The following is a 19142-nucleotide window of genomic DNA, read 5'->3' as shown; positions in this document are numbered from 1 at the left end:
ATTACAAATTGCCAGCAGCCAACCTGGGAGCTGCAGAACTGAAGGAGGAAATGTAAGGCGGTTTGACATTCTCAGTAGATAGAATTCTGCTGATTTGTGAGTAAGCTGAAGTCCTTTTGAGATGTCCCTTTACACTCATCATCAAGAATCTCTCCTGAGGACAGACTGCCACCTAATTATTTCTGATTCTTTAAAAAAGATATTGGGGATATGAGTGTTTCTCCTGAAAATTAATGGTATAAATAATGTTTGGATCTGTTGTATAAGAATGCTTTAGTTTAACTTGGACTTTTAATTTAGTGAAAATATTAGGCATTATGTGAGGCAAATGAGCTATTGCTGAAGGCCAGCTACGAGGCATCTATTTTGATAGGTTATTTACATACTTTAATTTTTTTTATGTAGCAACAACTATTATTAGGGAAGTTTTTGCTGCATTTTATATGAGAAGGAAAATAAAAACTTAGTGGAGTTAAGCAACAATATCACTGCTTTTAGACTTTCCTCTTTCTACTCTTCCCACTTCACCATACTCCTTAATATCATGGTGTGAAAGTACCAAAACATAGCTCTTATGACTGGCCACATTGTGAATATTACCATGGGGGTGTTCCTTCCTTATTTTTTTTTTTCTTGGTAGGAAGGGCTTTCTTTTCTTTAGCTCTGTGTTGACGTCCATTTTCCACGTACTTGTAATTTCTTCATTCCTCTTGTGCCAGGGAAAAGCCGTCTATGATGGCACAAATTTGCACAGATACATTACCCTTCATGAATGCCATGAAAAGTGGGAGGTGATAGGCTCAAGCAATTAAATTCAAATTGTTGAATTTCAAAGAAAGTGACATTTGGGTGAAAGAGATATTGGGAGAAAAATTAGCAACTCGGTCATTGAGAGGTTTCATACCATCCTTGGGCCTGAGGGTAGCGCCATTAAGAGGTAAATAGATATCATTTCCATATGGCTTTTCCCATTGTTATCTGTATTAGAAACATTTATTATGGGGGAAAAATGCCTCCATGGTTAATTCAGTGTAGGAAATTTTGACTTGAAAATGCATTCAAAAATTACTGTCCAGTGCCTACAGTGGGAAAGAGAGCCATGGGAGCTGGGTTTGCAACACTGAGTTATACAAACAGGTTGGCATTTTGTGTGGAATTTAAGTTCTAGTGAGGACTAGATGGGTAATAAGCACGTAAACATGTAAGTGAAAAGTGTAATTTTGTTAGTAATGGGTTTAATGAAGAGCATTTTATAAGAGGGCAATGCAGGAGAGAAGACTGGGATAAGATTTGTGCAGTTGTTTGAAGCACAGCAGGAATTTCAGTTTGGTCAAAATTTAAATAATTGCATTATCCCCTTTCATTTTTTAAAATAAGTAGGTTATTACACAACTTGCACCGGGCGGGCTGGCCGAGGTGGCCTATTAGAAGCACGCGTAGCTCACCCTCTCCCATGAATACTATGTCTACACAGAGAGCAATTTGCACAGAATAGCTACTGAAATTTGGCAGAACATCACTTACACTGGAAATACAATGATAATCCTCACAAAATCTGGGAGGGAAAAAAAAGAAAGAAAGAAAAGGGACATCGCTGAGGGACCTGTCCTCTGGGGAAGGCACAGCACAGGAGGAAAGCGCCCTCCCGCTGGGCAGCCCCTTCTCTGGCGGGGAGGTCAGTGGGGACAGAAAGGGAGGTTCAGAGGCTCAGAGGAGAAAGCAGCCGCTTCTTGGCAGCAGGACTGAGGGAAACCAGCGCGAAGATCTCCTGTGATCCCAGGGATGCCAGCCAGTGGGGCTGGGTAGGTGCTGGGTGCTGGAGCTCAGGCTTCTGCGGATGACCTGGGGGAGGACTGGGGCTGACTGTGCAGAGGCAGCCTTAGTGGGGTGGAGTGTGATGTGGGCTGAAGCTGAGAGGGTGTGCAGAACGGCCTGGGCCCCCACAGTGAGCACCACTGCTGGTGTGCGTGGGGGGAGTGGCACAATGCAACTTGGCAGCTTGGTCTCCACTAGCCCGGGAAGCACTGCTTGGCACCATTGCTGGCACAGGTTCTTGCGAGCAGATGGGCGTGGGTCAGACCCAGCAGTCCCTGAAGCTTCCTCTGGGGGGGGCGCAATCGCTGGTCAGGGCTCCCGGGCAGAGGTAGGGCTGCAACCTGAATCCGTTCTCGGTGTCCCCGAGACTTCGCAGGTGGGGCTGAGGTTTGTGTCAAGCCCCACGTGGCAGCGACGCGTTTGGTCCCCATGTGCTTGTGTGGACCCGTGCTTCTGAGACAACTGAACGCAGTCTTGGTACACAGTGGGGCAGGTCTGGTGTTAACTGCAAGCCTGCATACCACAGGCAGACACAGGGCTGAGGTCTCGGCTGGCTCGTGGCTCATGGTATGCCAGGTGCATGGCTGCACACACACCACGGCTGGGCCTGAAGCCTGAAGTCAGCAGAAACGTGCTGATGGACCTGTGGGTGTAGAACCTGGGGGACACCATGGTGGACTGCCAATATTTCTGCAGCTGAGGCAGGGACGAGGGGAGTGACAACAAAGTGTACTTTGTGAGCCGCATAATAGTGACAGACAACACCGCAGAGGGTGCTTTCCACTGGACATCTGCAGAGAAGTACTCACAGCTCCCCTTCCAGCAAAGGCACGCCAGTCCTGCCCACCACACACAGCAGCTCAGAAATGAGTCTGGAAGCTTCTATTCCAACAAGAGGGGAGCAGATCCAGCCCCTGTCAGGACTGTGACAACCACACAGCAAAGAGGAGGCCCCGCTCAACAACCAGGGCAGGCTCTGGTCACCACAGCGCCAACCACACCCCCAGTCAAGGGGATAACAGCCAGCATACATGGAGGAAAGACGTGGACACCATCTGGACTGAAAACAGCCCTCATGGCAGTACGGGGATTCCTCACGAAACTAAACATGGACTTACCAAACGACCCAGCAATCCCACTCCTGGACATGAATCTGGAGGGAACTCTAATTCAAAGAGATAAATGCACCCCCAATGTTCACAGTAGCACTGTTTATAGAAGCCAAGACAGAGAAACAACCTAAATATCCATTGACAGATGAATGGATAAATAAATTGTGTATACATATATGCAATGGAATACTATTCAGCCACACACACAAAAGAATAAAATAATGCCATTTGCAACAATATAGATGGACTTGGAGATCATCATTCTAAGTGAAGCCAGCCAGAAAGAAAAAGGAAAATACCATATGATACCACTTATATGTGGAATCTAAAAAAAGATACATTGAATTTATTTATAAAACAGACACAGACCCACAGATATGGAAAGCAAACTTTGGTTACCAGGGAAGAGAGAGGGTAGGAAGGGATAAATTGGGAGTTTGAGATTTCCAGTTACTAACTACTATGTATAAAATAGATAAACAACATTTTATACTGTAGAGCACAGGGAAGTATATTCAATATCTCGTAGTAACTTATAATGAAAAGAATATAAAAAGGAATGTATGTATGTATGTGTATAACTGAAACACTATGCTGTACACCAGAAATTGATGCAACACTGTAAACTGACTATATTTCATTTTTTAATGAAATAAAAAAAATAAGAATTATTTTGCATTGAGCACTTCTTATTTGCAAACCTCTTTCATATTTAATCTCAGAATAACCCTACAAGAGGAATACATTATTCCCAATTCATAGATATAAAAGCTGAGGCTTAGAAAAGTTTACCTCATCTGTCTAGGCTATTGCTTCCTTTTTTTTCTCTTGAGCAATTTTCTTTTTGTATGTATTATATAAATAACATATACATATATATTATATATTTATTGCCATGGTTTTCTGGTACCAACTTCCTTTAATTTTATTCTACTAATCATCTTTAAGAAAGACTTTATGTGGTGTTTTTCTTTCTGTTTTGGTCAGTTAGTGATTTTTAATTATTTAAGTAAATTAATAAGTTAGGTACTATATATATAGTGTGTGTGTGTATATATATATATTTGTGTATGTGTGTGTATATATATATAATTGTCAGTGCTATGGGTGATGCATTAGATTGTTCAGGAATTAAGCCCCCTCCCTCTGGAAGCATTCCAGGAAAGCATTAATTTTTCTGTCTACGATGGTACCATAGTTGTCATCCAGAGAAAGTGGTAGTGTAGATAATTCCATGTCTACTCATCTGTCAAGGAAAGTGCAGTGCGTCAGAAAGACTTACTGACAGAACAACCCTTCTAAAGACCTGCCCTCAAAGACAGTCTTGATGATGCACGTGCTCAGGGCACAGGGCTTCTGAGGAGCACAGGGCACTATTGCTCCTTAAAAATGACGACCCAGGGACACTGCCTAAATACATTGCTCTCACCCTTCTGTTATTCAGGATATTACTGAATAAATTATTTACCTTTATTAAAAATTCAGACACAAGAAACACATTCCAACTGTAAAGTTGTCTCCTTGGATTCAAATCCAGGATTTATTACTTGCTAACTGTATATTCTTAAGCAAATCAATTATTTCGCTTTATCTCAGCCATAAAATATGTCACATCATAGCTAATTGTGTGGATTCAATGAGAAACGTGTATAAAGAATTATCAAAATGTCTGTGCATAGGGTTTACTAAATAACTTATTATTGTTGTTAGTTTGGTTTGGATATGTGTATAGATTATATATATCTATATAGACATTATATTGCATTTATTTGGGGGGTGCACATTTTATTAAGATAATTAATTCTTAAGTTATTTCTTTGTTAATCAGAAAGCAGCTCTGTGGAGAGAACACGCAGTCTGGGTAGAGATAAAAATAGCCACTCTCCTCTCCTGAACCTGAGCTCCCTCCTCCCCCGACTAGGGAGCCAGCCCTAGCCTTTGCCTCAGCTTGGCGGGGGAAGGGGTAGAGGGGTTGGGGCACCCTCCTACCCTGCTGGGTCCACTCAGGTCTGACGAGCATTTCTGTGGCCACATCGAGGGTTCCTGGGGGCATTTGTCCCTGGCAGCCCGAGACCGTGGCCCCCAGTCCCCGCGCGTCCTGGCTCACCCCTGGGGACACAGATCTCTCGCACCCTCACACGTGTGAGGTGAACCCTGCAGCACTGGTCACTGCAGAATCCATCGCTGGAGGAACCGGAGGCCTGAGAGAGGGCAGTCGGACCCCATGGCATCTCTTAAAGCTGCAGCTGGCCGGGAGCCTCAGACAGGTGGTGGTGGTCATCTCTGAGCTCTTGAAGCCTCCCCTTGGCATCTGGCTCAAGGGCTCTGATGTTCCAGAGTCCCGTCCTGAAGGCGGTCAGCTGACAGAAGATAGCAGGATGCCCTGGTGATAAGGCTCTGGACACAGAGCTCAAAGGCCTCAGTGCAGACGGGCTGGGCCCTCCATCCTCCACATGGAGGCACAGGCCCTGGGACAGCTCAGGCAGGTTTCCTCCAGACTGCACCCTCCCCACCCACCAGCACCAGCCCTGGCATGGGTGTCGGGCCGTCTCGCAGCCTCCTGGCTCACCATTCACCAAAGGTCGCTGGGCTAGGGCTCTGGGGGTCAAGCTCCACACGTGTGTCTGGAAGCAGCCCTCTCCAGGGCCGCCTGGGGGCCGGGGTGGCCCCGAGGTGCTGCAGTGGCCGCCCTCCCCAACAGCCGAAGCTGGGTCACCTCCGTCCTGCCAGCGCTCAAGGTGTCCCCCACTTCAAGGGCAGTCACGGACCGACGCCTTTTCTCTGGGTCCCTCGCGGCGGCCACCACCCACTCACGTGCGCCCCTGCTCCTGGGACAGCCAGTCCCCGCCAACTGGCCGCGTCGGCGCTGCTACCACAGACGCGATGACTGAGGCGGCCCCACCGCACCGGCTACGACCCAGGCGGGCGAGCGGGCCGATCAGGCGTCCAGGCCTTCCTCCGCGATGGCGGAGTCCATCCTCCGGCCGCCCCGGGCTCGCCCCGGCTCGCCGCCGCCGCCGCAGGTCGGAGCGCCGCGGGCCGCAGGAGGCCGGGCCCGGGGCCCCGGGCGGGCGGCGGCGGGGCGAGGGCTGCGCTCCCCGGACCTGCTGGCGGAGCCGAGAGGCGGCGCGTCAGGCCCGGCGGCCCCCGGGCCCCCGGCTTCCGGGCCGGCGGTCGGGCGCCCGGCTCCGCACACTCGGGGCGGCCGCCGCGCCGCGATGCCACGCCGGGCCTGCAGCCCGCCCGCCGCCGCCGCCGCCGCCGCCCGCGGCCCAGCCCCCACATTGCATTGCAGTTAATACAATTTTATCTGGAGACCAATACTCATCGTTCGTGTGATCAATGAAAATCCATCAATGTATGATAGAACGAATGCAAATAAAAATGAGACTATTTTTCACCTCATCTTCTCTTCTTACAATATCAAAGCCTGATAATATGTACTGTTGGTAAGGCTGTGGGGAAAATTACCCTTCAGCATACTATTTATGGGAACGAAAGATGCTTCAGTATTTTGAGAGCAGTGTTACAGAACCTATTTAAACATATGCATAGTTTTTGACTTGGTGTTGACATAGATTTCTCCAAGTGTTCAACCCAGCTGGTAGTGATTTCTGTGTGTGATGCTCATTATAGCCCTGTGTATAAGGCAAAACATTAGAAATAGAATAAATTTCAAGCAAAAATGGACTTGTTAAAGGAATTATGTTATAACTATAATATGGAATAAGATGTAGCAATTAAAATGAAGGAAAATAATAAACATTGACAAATAGTGCCCATAAAAAATGTAGTTAGAATTTCAAATGTATTATTATATTTTAAGAACTTTTACATAGAGTAAAACACATACATGACTACATGTATACCGCCATACAAATACACCTCGAAGGAGCATTTACTAAGTTGTCAATAAGGCGTCGGAGGAGAATGAGCGCTTATGGTTGGGAGAGGTTTTTTGACTTTAAATTTTTGTCACTCTATTTACCTATATAAACTACTTTTCTTGGGCCATGTTTTACTTTAATAATTTATAAAAATAAATTATTTTTATTTGAACTCTTCTACTTTTGGTTACAACTGTGTTTTAGAAAACAATTTTGGAAGGTTTTTCTTTGAGAGGCAGTTCAAAAACCTACATGCTACCAAGTGTTTTGGAGTCATAAGGCTGATATCCTGCTGGCAAATGGAGCATTTAATAGATACAGATGTAAACACACGGTCCAAAGTCAGGTGATCTGTTTTAAAATGATTTGTGGTCAGTAGCATTCTCCTCATGCTGGGAAAAGAAATAAGGAAGCTGATCTAAGCCCTTTGCTTTTATAAAATCATTTAGTCTTTACAACAACCCTGTGGGGTATGTGATGTTAGTTTCCCATTTTACAGAGGATGAAACTGATGCCAAGAGAGTTTGTCTGATATATTATAGACACTTAGAACAAAAGAACTAACTCTAGTGTGAAAAATCAAGAATTTACATAGATCTCTTTAAGGTTATAGCTCTTACTACTTATTTCCACCTGAACTCCAGTCTGGCCAGTGCATCTACTCAAGACACCTGGGATTAATAGGAGTGAAAGTCACTAAGTTTTATGAGACACACAAAATATGCCAGGATATTATACTACTCAATAAATATGTAAACTAATATAAGTTCACATTTCCATTACATTTTAATGTTTGAAAGTTGAATATTAAAATTTAAACTATAATGCTAGGAACTTAAAATGTTTAATGCAACAACTCTGAAAAGAGCAATTGAGGTTTAGAGAAAATATACAACTTCTAGTTAATAACATCTCTGGAAGGGCCATATGGAAACCCAGGTTTTCTGATGTCAAAAGTCCTAAAATTGTGACTATGTCCACATGTTTTCCACTTTTGTCTTCCTGCCTTGCTCATACTGTCACCCTTCTTGTTCAGTTTCTAAATTTACAATTGTCTAAATGCTCATGTCAAGGACTAGCTCATTTTTCTTTTTTGAAATCCGTAGATCACACTGGTATTTCCCCTCTGGAACTTGTTCTGTGCAGGCCTTGTTTCAGGAGTGCTAGTCTGTCTCCCTCTTATGGAGAAAGCACTGCCTTGAATCTTTTGCATTAATTGACATGCTATTAAAGGAGAAATATGTACAGTCTAGGTGACAATTAGACAATTTAAAAAATGTAATTCCCCCCTTCATTATATGAGCAGTCTTTTGAGCAATGATATTTCACAGGAACAGCGGAAAGAAATAGACAACATCACAAAGAGGATCTGAAGGCAGCGATTCAACACTGAAGTGGGAGTCGAGGGATGGTCCAACCCTTTGTTTTGGCTAAAGCATGTCTAGGAATGAAAATGGTGAAGATGGAAGACGGGAAATTGGATATGTGAGCCTGACTGTCAGAGGATTGGTGCCCAGGTCTGACAATGCCACTCACTCGATTCTGGAGACAGAGGCTGGCACTGGTTTGCCTGGGCCACATGGTTCTATGCAGGTTTCTTTAGATGAATTCAATTTCAAGAATTTACCTAAATTTAATTAAATGACTGCTATGTACACAGCACAGCATTCCAAATTTTTGGAAAGAGAATAAATTAGTTATTCATAAGCATCCATATGAGGAATTAAAACTAACATAAAATTTATATTTTCAAATATCCCAGTTTCCAAGAATGTGTCCCTTCTACTTCATTAGGGCTATTCACATTTTTTTTTAATGTCTTTGGCTGAATATGGGAGAGGTTAAAGTTAATCCACATTGTAAATTTTCAATGAGTGCCTGGAAAATGTATGCTTTGTTTAGTAACAGGGATGAATCTAAGATTGTGTCTTTGGGTGTTTAGAAGGATCTTAGAGATCATGTAGCTTACATCTTTATTTAAAGCAATGGTTTCTACTATATTCCCACCAAGTGACAGACAGCTCCTGCTTAAGTACCCCAATAAAGAGAAGTCGGCTTATAAGGTAGTTCCTTTACCACATCATTCAACTCTACTAACAGTTGTATTTAGCCAATTGAAGCTGCTGTTCTCTTCTTCAGTGATACAGTGTAACAGTGAAGGACTTGTATTTCAAAATAAAATTACTTGGATATGTAATTCCCACCCTTTTTAGATGAAATGCTTAATGTCTCCAAGTCTCAGTTTCCTCATCCCCAAGATGAGGTCTGAGATAGTACTCATCTTATGTGATACGAAAATAAATGTAATCATGCAAATAGCAGACCAAGTACCTTGTTGATATATAGTGAGTTCAAAGTAAGAGAATCCTTTGTATTGATATTTTTATTATTATTTAGAATCCTTTGCCCCTTCACAAGAAAAAGGTGAAAGGAATGATTTATACTGATTTAGGCTCATCTGCAGGGATAGTGTTGACCAAGTTGGTTCTGGGTCTTCTTGGAGCAGAGAAAGAGATTTAAGATGTTTTTCTTCCAACAGCCTATCCGGAAAACAGTTAGAAACTTGAAAGCTTAGTTAAATTGTATAACTTGTAGCTTCAAGATTGGATTATGTTTTTATATAAAACAGGTTCTTTAATGTAGAATTATCATTGGATAAGACACTGAATTTCATTGTATAATTGTTGAATGAAATAAGCACAGGAAGCATGCGTTTATCTCATTGGATTGTTATGATATTGAAATTATTGAATGATCAGTATCTCTTCCATACTGAACACTCAACATCATCATAAGAGGAGCAATATCGCTTGTCATTGGTATTGATTTTGATTCTGAAAAAGCTGGACTTGAATTTGGCTTCAACATTTACTAGCTATGGGAACTTTGTGTCATTTTTTTCACTCCTTTTTGAATGAGTATCATCTCTAAAATGAAGAAAAGCTCTCATAGGATAATCCAGTGCCTGAACAGAGTAAGGATTGATTGAATATTAACAGTTGGTAATAATATTCCAAATTGAGAGGAAGAAAATTAGATGGAATGAATATAGTTCTTCATAGGGGACGGGTCATTGGAATATGACCTATTTGTCTTGCAAGCTCTTCAACTAGCACATTCTAGGCATTCAAACAGTAAATGGAATAATTGAAATAGATGAGATGAAATCGTCCATGTTCTTGGTTATTAGGTGTGTCTAGTGATAAACTAAGGTCAGCTTCCTAGCTTAGGGGTTCCTAAAAGGCAGTGGCTGGGAGAAGGGCTTGTGTGTAGGTGATTCATTCTGGAAAACTGAATGGAAGCAGTGAAGGGGGAACAGTGAAGCCAGGAAGGAAGGAGAGTGAATATAAGATTGTGTTAAGTTGGTTACCATTTATCCACTGGCTTCTATCTACTAATGATCTAGGGTTTCCTTAAGGTATATTAATTCTCCATATTGCCAGGTGTGTGTGTGCACAAGAATGATGAAGCAAAGTCTTCTGTCTCAAGCAGCAAGTGTCATGAAGGAAAGCAAGAGAGACACTTCAAAAGAATGTACAAGGCGGGCGGGGACTGGTAGGATCAAGCTGTTGTCAGGATATAATTGTTAACAGCTGGTTGCTGTATTTATGTCCAGATAAAAAGAGAGGACAAAAAGATATGAGACAGCATGCAGAAATTGTTCAACACACTCAATATTTGCTAATTAAAAATGAAATTCTTTGTAGATTTTCCAGCTCAAATGGATAAGCTTACATCAGCCCGCTACAAATGGAGAATCCCAGCAATGTTTTCTGACTGAAATGACTGAATCCATTCTTTTGGGCATTACAAAGAATCTAGAGCTAAGAAAATACTCCCTGCTGTGTTTCTAATCACGTACGCTTCCACCATTTTGGGAAACCCCTCATTGTGGTAACCATCCTCACAAGTCAGAGTCTGAGATCACCTGCGTATTTTTACCTTATCTCCTTGTCCCTCATGGATACCACCTACCCTCCTCTCAGTGCCCCCAGGATGATTGTGGACTCCCTCTCTGAGAGCACAACCACCTTTCTGGAAGGCTGTATGGTCCAGCTCTTTGTTGACCACATCTTTGGTGGAGTGGGGATTATTCTTCTCACTGTGGTGGCCTGTGACCCCTACGTGGCCATCTCTAAGTCCCTGCACTGCGTGACCATCATAAGGCCTCGGGTGTGCTTCCTTTTAATGGGAGGGGCCATGAGAGGGATTCACCCACACAGTTATGCAGCTTCTCTTCCTGTATCAAACACCCTTCTCTGGCCCCCATATCATAGACCACTTTGTGTGTGATTTGTTCCCATTGTTGAAACTGGCCTGAATGGACATCGACATTCTGGACCTCTTGGTCAGCCTCAACAGGGGGATGATGCGTGTGGCCATTTTTCTTCTCCTCATCACATTCTACGTGGCCATCCTCTGCTCCCTGAAGTCCTGCAGTTCTCAAGGGCAGCATAGAGCTCTCTCCACCTGTGGCTCCCACCTCATGGTGGTCATCTTGTTTTCTGTGCTGTGCGTTTTCTTGTACGCGAGACCTGTTGTCACTTCCTCCGTAGACAAGGCAATGGCTGTGACCTTTACCATTGTTGCACCCATGTTAAATCCCTTGGTCTACACCTTAAGGAACACGGAGATGAAAAAATCCATTAGAAAACTGGATGAAGCAAGGGACCTTGCGCAGTTACTAACTTATAAGAATTCTTTTCTATAAAAACAATGCATTCTTACCTTCCCCATTCATTCCAGTCCTTTGAGGACTCAGCAGCCAATGGCATTTTTTAATCATGCAAGTCAGGTTAAGATCATGTTACTGCCTACATCTCCAGGACATCTTGTGCCCCATTGCTTTTCTTACAAGGTTCTGACCGCTCTCTCGGTCATTCTCCCTCTCCTTTTTCTCTTGTCTTTTAAATAATTCAAGCATTTCTTAAATCAGGGTTTTGTTTTTCTTACTCAGCTCGCTGCTGGAATGCTCATTTCTAGGGTTTTCACTTGCGTGTCTAAATCTCATTTTTTCCACTTTCACTTGAACTCCCACCTTCTTAGACAAGTGTTTCCTGATGACTTTCTCTAGTCTTTCCCCTCAGTTATTCTCTTAACTCTTTGTCTGGTTATATCTTGAATATCAACAATCACAAACTAGAATTAAAAGTTATTTATTGACTTTTATTTTCTCTGTTTTCCCCACAAGGTTGTAATTCCTGTAAGGTCAGGAATTATGTTTATTTGTTCATGCTTGGGTAGAATATTGCCAGTCACCTAGTAGGTGCTTAATAAATATTAGTGAATACATATAAATTTAAAAGTAGCTTAGCTTTTTTTTTATATTTGCAAATTCAAAATTTGGGGGGGGTAAAAAGTAGGATAGAACAAGTAATACAAACAATATAGGAGCTAGAATTATCTAGTTTGCATGCTTCTGAATGTCCTTTTTGGAAACTTTTGAAAGCAAGTACAATCTCAGATTAGTAATTTACTATTTAATATGGAAGACAATTCTACCAAATATCTCCTCTACCATTTTTCTTCCTTTAGAGAAGCAGAATAAGAATCACTCATGCTGGAGTCAATGTACTTCAAAATATCTGTCTATATGTATATTCTTTATGAGAAAAAAGTTAATTCTATAGCCTTGATTTTTTTTAAACTATGATAAGTAAATGTAAGCAGAGAAACAGGGGCAAGGGCCAAATGGCAGGAAATTATACATCTTGTAAATAATGGGATGCTTCACCAGACAAAGAAAAGTGGGAACCAATGGGCTAATAAGAAATCAAACATTTTGGGGTGTAAGTGTCTTGGAGGTAGAAAAAGAAAGTTGCGAAAAGGTGAGGGTCTCTGGCATCTGAATGGCATTTTGCACATTAAGTCCTCATTACAATAAAATTAGCCTTGCAGATAAGAAGTACCCATCAGGTGCCGATGCCATGACACTTCCAATTAAGGCTAAATAAGGACAAAACTCCCTCCTCTCCTCAGGAAGGTGGACCTGGGAAGAAAACTAGGGAATAACACCCCAAATTCCTCTCTCCCCAGTGAATATTCCACCCATTTATTTTACACCCCTTATAACCATCTTGCCAAAGAGACTCAGCCCAGCTACTTACTTGAGTCTGCCCACTGTCCCCTTGAGAGCTTACTACTGCTTAATAAATCTTCACTTTTCTTTCTTGACCTTTGCATCTTGTCTGAATTCTTTCTGCTATGAGACAAGAACCTACTCTCTGGTAGCACTTGCTGTTACAACTTAGAGTTGGGTCTCTAAATACAAAGGATGTTTATTTTCTCTCAGATCTTGCTTTGCCTGTCACTGAAAGACACTGATGCTTTTTTAACTGCCTCCCTTAACTAGGCATATGGGAAGTCTAATGTCTTAGCATAAATTAGCATTCTGTTATAGTTTTCTTATTTTAAACCATCTATGACATATGATGACAGTAATGGCAACATCAGTTACAGTATTTCATACAAGCACAACATTTAAACCAGTATTTTTAGTTTTAAACACTAAATATGTATTACAATAGGTATTTCATGTTAATTATCACCAGCTATTTTTGAGAACTATGAGGTTCATTTACTTACTGAAGAGTATTCACGGAGTTTGTATGAAGTGTCAGATCCTCTTCTAGGGTCAGGATACACAGGGATGAATAAGACAGTGCTCCCCTTTTAACTTGGGGCTTACATTCTAGAGCAGGAGACCACATACAGAAATGAAAATAAAGTCAGAGAGAGACCAATGGTTTCCAGAAAGCTGTAATGGAGTGGTGCAGGGGGACAGGGTAGCTCTAGTTGAGGGGACAGGAGGCTTTTCTGAGAGGTTATTCCTAAACTAGGTCCTGGAAGATGAGATAGGACCATCCTTAAGCAGTCAGTGGGAAGAGCGCTCCAGGCAATAGAGAAAAGCTTGTGCAGAGACCGCAAGGTAGGAACCAACCGGAAGTGAAGGAGGTGAAGGAGATCAGTGCACAGTGGACAAGACGGAATGTGGCACATGTGAGATGTGAAAGGTGCACAATGAATCAATTGTTTTTTAACCCTCAGATTCAGAAAGTATCTGAGCATCAGAGCAACTCTGATTAGAGTAATAATTAAACATCAAATCCTTTATGAACTCAAAGATGACTCAGCAGTTTGGCATCGAGCATCTCACAGAGCTTCCATTTAACTCTTGGCATGTCAATGACAGAACATAATGTTTACTGCCTGCTTACAGCATCTTAAAATTAAATTCCCCCATTCACTTTGTAGTTCTTCACCCTGCTTCATGTCAGAGAAGAAGATAAAGCCCCTGACAGTGTGAAAACTTTGATCTTTAATTAAAGAATTAAAGAACTGGAAGGGTCATAGTGAGATCCCTAACATTAAATAATTGTAACCTTTTTGGTAATTCTCCAGCATCACAAGTATGTGCAGAATTTACATTTTCCATTACATAGTTGAGCCATTCTGACTGTTCATGCTGAAATTATTATCTGTCAATTAGAGTTCACAAATTTCTCCTCTTATCTGTTTTAAAGGTCTGCCTAATTTCTTCACATGAAGTAGCTTTACTCAATAAACATATTAGCAGCCAATGACTGTATTTTGTTTGTTTCTTTAACACTTTGGTTTTGAAATAAATACTGCTCTTACTGCTTTTTTAGGGGAACTTGCTGTGGCTAATATTAGACTGTAAATCATATAATCTCTGTATCAAAATTGAACAATTCAATACTATTTGTAATAAAAAGACTTTGCAAATAGGAATAATGTTTGCACTTTAATTTGAAGGAGAGTATTGGCCTAAAAAACAACCACAGCATCCAACTTATTAGGTGATATTAAATAAACTTAGTATTTCACTCAGAAAAATTTAAGCCTTCAAAGAGAACTTCCTCAGAATCTTCCAGTTATATCTTCCAGTTTTCCAGCACCCATTCAGTTATATGCTACCTTCCTACCTACTCTTAAAAATGCATTCATCATCTGTGCTCCTCTCCAAAGGCAACCAACATCTTTATTATACACTGGACCTCATTTCCTTCTGGTTACATGAAGACATTAGTCAAAATAGCTTCTATATCTCTTGTTTTATCTACATTTCTCTTTTTACTGGGTCATTTTACATCATCAAGGAAGCAATCTGTTATTCTGTTCATCTTTAACATTAAATCTTTCATTGATTCCTTTTCATTTATCAGCTACTACTTCATGTCATTCTCTCCTCTTTGTAGCAAGAGATTCTATAACACCTGTCTCCAATTTCTGTCCTTCCATTCTCTTTAAACACTTTCAGTCACACTTCAATTATCAACACTTACAAAAAAGCTCTTCTCAATGTCAGCAAGGCCCTCTGTGTCACGAAATGTAATTGTCATCGCTCACTTATCTTACAGACTCCGTCAGCATCACTTCCCCCAGCCTTCCTTGGCACATTGTCTGTACATGACCACGATTCCCAGATTGCTACCTCCAGCTGAGACTTCTTTCCTGAGGTTGAGGAAGTCCATGCTGTTTCTTCCTCCATGGTATTTCCTCCTGAATAGTCATAATAGATTTCTTAGCTGAATACATCAAATCTGTGCCCCGAGTCTTCTCTCATCTCCAAACCTACTCCACTCACAAATTCTCTGTCTCAGGTGATGGCACATTCGGTGTCTCTTTTTCAATCCCACGTTCAGTCTGTCAGGAAATCCTGTTGGCTTAATCTTCAATATACACTTCAATTTAAATCACTTCTAATCACTTTTCGATCTATTACTTTGTTCCAAACCACTATTGTATTTCCCCTGAATTATTGCAATTCCCTCACATCTATTCTTACTTTTATTTTGGCATTCTTGCTCTAATACTCTATCCTCAACACAGTCTCAGAATTATCCTTCAGACACATAAGTCAGATCCTATCATACTTCCATGCAGTATTCTGAAAACACTCTCCATGTCACTCAGGGTAAAAGCTAAATTCCTTACAGTTAGTAAAAATCAGACATATCTGGCTGTCCTTTTTTCTCTCTACACTCCTCGCTTATGACCAGTCCCTCACTGACTCCTCTGATTAGCCGGGCACTATTCTATTCTTCTTACTGGCCAGCTAGCTACCTTCTTGCTGTAGGTCCTTTATATAGACTGTCTACCATCATGGTACGCTTTCTCCCAGTCATCCTCATGGCTAACTCACTTCATATTTGTAACTGTGAAGAACCAATATTTTAGATAGAACCACCCTTGGACCAGGACAAGCAGAGATACTGTTTTTAACTCTACATCTGGAAGTGTATTCTGAAAATTTTTCCAAGTTTTCTTCCAATGTCTGGGACTCAGAATTGCCTTCTAGTGGGGCAGTCTATCCTGGATTAAACTGGGCAGGCCTCATCTCTGTTTTCTCCTCTAGATGCTCTTTGATGCTCTATCTTGCCCCTGGCGTCCACCAGACACCCCCCAGTTACTGAATTCTGCACCTAGGAAGTTATCTCTGACCATGTGGCCAGAACCTTGGTTCCAGGAGAGCAGTCTAGCAGCAAATGGTTTCCAAAAACTGCTACATTATTTCTTTGATAACAGTGTACTAAGTTGATTACTAGAATGGTGCTTACAGGCTGACTTTTGGTGACACAGGACACATTCAAGGATCTGGTCTCGAAGCAGTCCCCAGCTGATCCATGGATTGGGCCAGGGGTCTGGGCCCTTCTCAGCTCTCTCCTGTCCATAGTCTGACTGCGGTGCTACTGTTTATAGTAGTTCAGGTGAGCATCTTATATCCTGTGCACCTCTCCTGCTGACACCCAAGAAGGGCACCCCAGCCCTTCCACAGGCTCTGTGTCATGTGCCAGTCAATTCTGCAGAGGTGGCTGTGCCTTACTCTTGTAAGGGCTTTTAAAACTTTTGCTCCATGATGAGAGCTTGTCCTTCTGATTAATGTCCTCTCTTGCCTCCATGTGGTGGTGTGCTCTCCTGCGTGGGGTCTAAACCATGTGTGAGAAGGGGTATAATTAGAATGAGTGGGACCATTTTTCTTTGCCTGCAGTCAGGCCTTTCATCTGCCCTGCTTGCTGGCGGTGGTGTGTGCGAGGCAGGGATGTCATCAGTGCTGACATATATCACCTTCTAGGGAGGCAGTCATTATTGCTTAAGGCGTTCAAGAGAAGACATTGTTGGAAGATGAGTAACTGTATACTTCTTCTATGAAATTACAGTCAATATAACATGACTGGGAAATGCATTATCATTCATATTTTCTGGTCCTTGATTTGTATTTGTGCCCACTAATAAGGAAATATTGTTGAGAGAGTAACTGGAAGGCCATATTTATGGGCAGATCAATAAATGATGCAGTATTATTAGTTATGATGTAAAACACCATTAAGTATACGGTATTAAAGAACTTCAGAGGCATTAGTCTAAGTTTCTAAAGAGAACAATGCCATTTGTTCAGCACGTGTGCCTGGTGCTATGCAAGAGTGCTTCACATGTGATCTTACCTGATCTGAACTGATCCTTTCAAAACTGAAAAAGTGAAGGAAATGGCATCGTAGAGTTTAAATATGTGTAGAGTCTAGGAATCCAAAGCCATACTCTTAAGTTGTTTTAAAATATTGACCCCCTCAGAGCGGTCACAGCTGCTGACACCGTGTAAAAAACCCCGGTGGGAGTAACTGGGCAGAAATGGAGCAGGGAGTGTGGACTAATCAGTGTGGACTTGTTCTCAAGCTTTGATTTTACTCACCTTCCAGCATGACTTTGTAACTTCCCTAGTTTTCAGTAGCTTATTTTGCCTTAGTTAATTTTAACTGCATTTCTTCTCAGATAATTCTTCAAGGCTCGCCTGAAAGACCTGGGTTTTGTCACATTTTTTCATTACTAAGCCACCATCCAAAGAAACAGGTGAGTCAGCACTTCCTCAAAATGACCAACACTAGTGTGTCGATCTGTTCCACTTACAGGGTTGAAAAGAACTTGTATCCGTGGATCTTAAGCCTCCTGGACTCTAAAGCTAAATGTCCTGAGTTCATTCATACCAAAAGGAAGAAGGGGAGGGACGTTCCCTTGTGGTTTCCTCCCTACAGGGCTACTGGCTGGTTCCATCCTCGAAGCCAAATTGATTAACGCGGTGACAGCTCCCTAAGGAACAGACTACGGGCAGACATAGTGAAGTGAAGTGAAAGTTACACTGAGAAGGTACGAACTCAGGGCAGTGTGCGGTAGAGTAGTTGCAGAATATAAACACTCCAAATGCTGAGCTGGTGTGGACCTTAAGGTACACCTAGCTCAGTCCTCTCATTTCTGCCAAAATGGTTAAATGGCAAAAAAAATAGAAAGTTAAAAGAGGTAGCCCAGATGCTGAAACGGCAAGAGCGGAGACTCCTGCAGGACTGCTGTGTACGTTTGTGCTGAGTGTGCACTGTCCAGTTTCAGAGGGCCCCATTCACATGGACAACGATGTAAATGATGCCCCTGCATCTGTATGTTGCACATCCACAAACAGACACAGGTCCAGCTCCTGACTTGTAATTCAGCAGATGAAGTTTCATACTTCCTTGGTGTTTTCTAATGTTACATAACAAATTACCACAAACTTAGTGACTTAAGAACAACACAAGTTTATTATCATATTTTCTTGTAGGTCAGGCAACTGGGTATGACATGGCTGGATTCTCCACTCAGGCTTTCACCAGCTGAAACCAGGACATTGGCCAGGTCTGCAGTTCTCATCTGGGCATCCAAGTTCACTGGTTGCCAGCAGAATTCATCTTCTTGTGGCTGTAGGACTGAGGTTCCCATTTCCCTCTAGTCAGCCAGGGACCATTCTTAGCTCTTAGAGGCTGTTTGTGGTTCCCTGGCATGTGTGTCGCATAAGCAGCTCACAGCAAGGATGTTCACGTTCTTCCAGGGCTGGCAGAGCACGTCTCTGTCTTCCAATCTTCTGGGACCAGCAGGGAAAATTCTCTGCTTTTAACGGGCTCGTGTGATTAAATCAGACATGCCTAGATAATTTCGCTAATGTAAGTTCAACTGATTTGGAGTCTTAATATGTCTGCAAAAATCCCTTTACATCAGCACCTAGTTTTGTATTTGGTGTTTGGAGATGTGTATAAATCGGTGGCCAGGAATCTAGGGGAACCATCTGAGAAGTCTGCCTGGTGCACATGGCCCCTTTCCTGACTAACGATTCTAGTCCTTGTACTTGGGAATCCACTTTGGATCTGAATCTCATGGTCTCCACCTATCAGTGTCCCCCAGCTTCACTTTAAACTCTTTGGAGTGAAATTTAAAGAGCTACTCAGCATGGTCTTTTCTAATCATTGGATGATTAGAAGTCATTTCACAAGAGAGAAGGAGGATG

The 19142-nt window shown here is 42.3% G+C and overlaps 1 pseudogene; it reads left to right on the top strand.

The window, feature by feature from the left end:
* The first annotated feature begins 10596 nt into the window (after nt 1-10596).
* LOC140690334 (olfactory receptor 4C6-like) lies at nt 10597-11502 on the top strand (annotated as a pseudogene).
* Nucleotides 11503-19142: the final 7640 nt, after the last annotated feature.

This window comes from Vicugna pacos, chromosome 30 (genome assembly GCF_048564905.1).
Source record: "Vicugna pacos chromosome 30, VicPac4, whole genome shotgun sequence".
In the NCBI taxonomy this organism is placed as follows: Eukaryota; Metazoa; Chordata; class Mammalia; order Artiodactyla; family Camelidae; genus Vicugna; species Vicugna pacos.
Note: the sequence above shows the minus strand (reverse complement) of the source record. Positions and strands in the feature narration are given on the sequence as shown.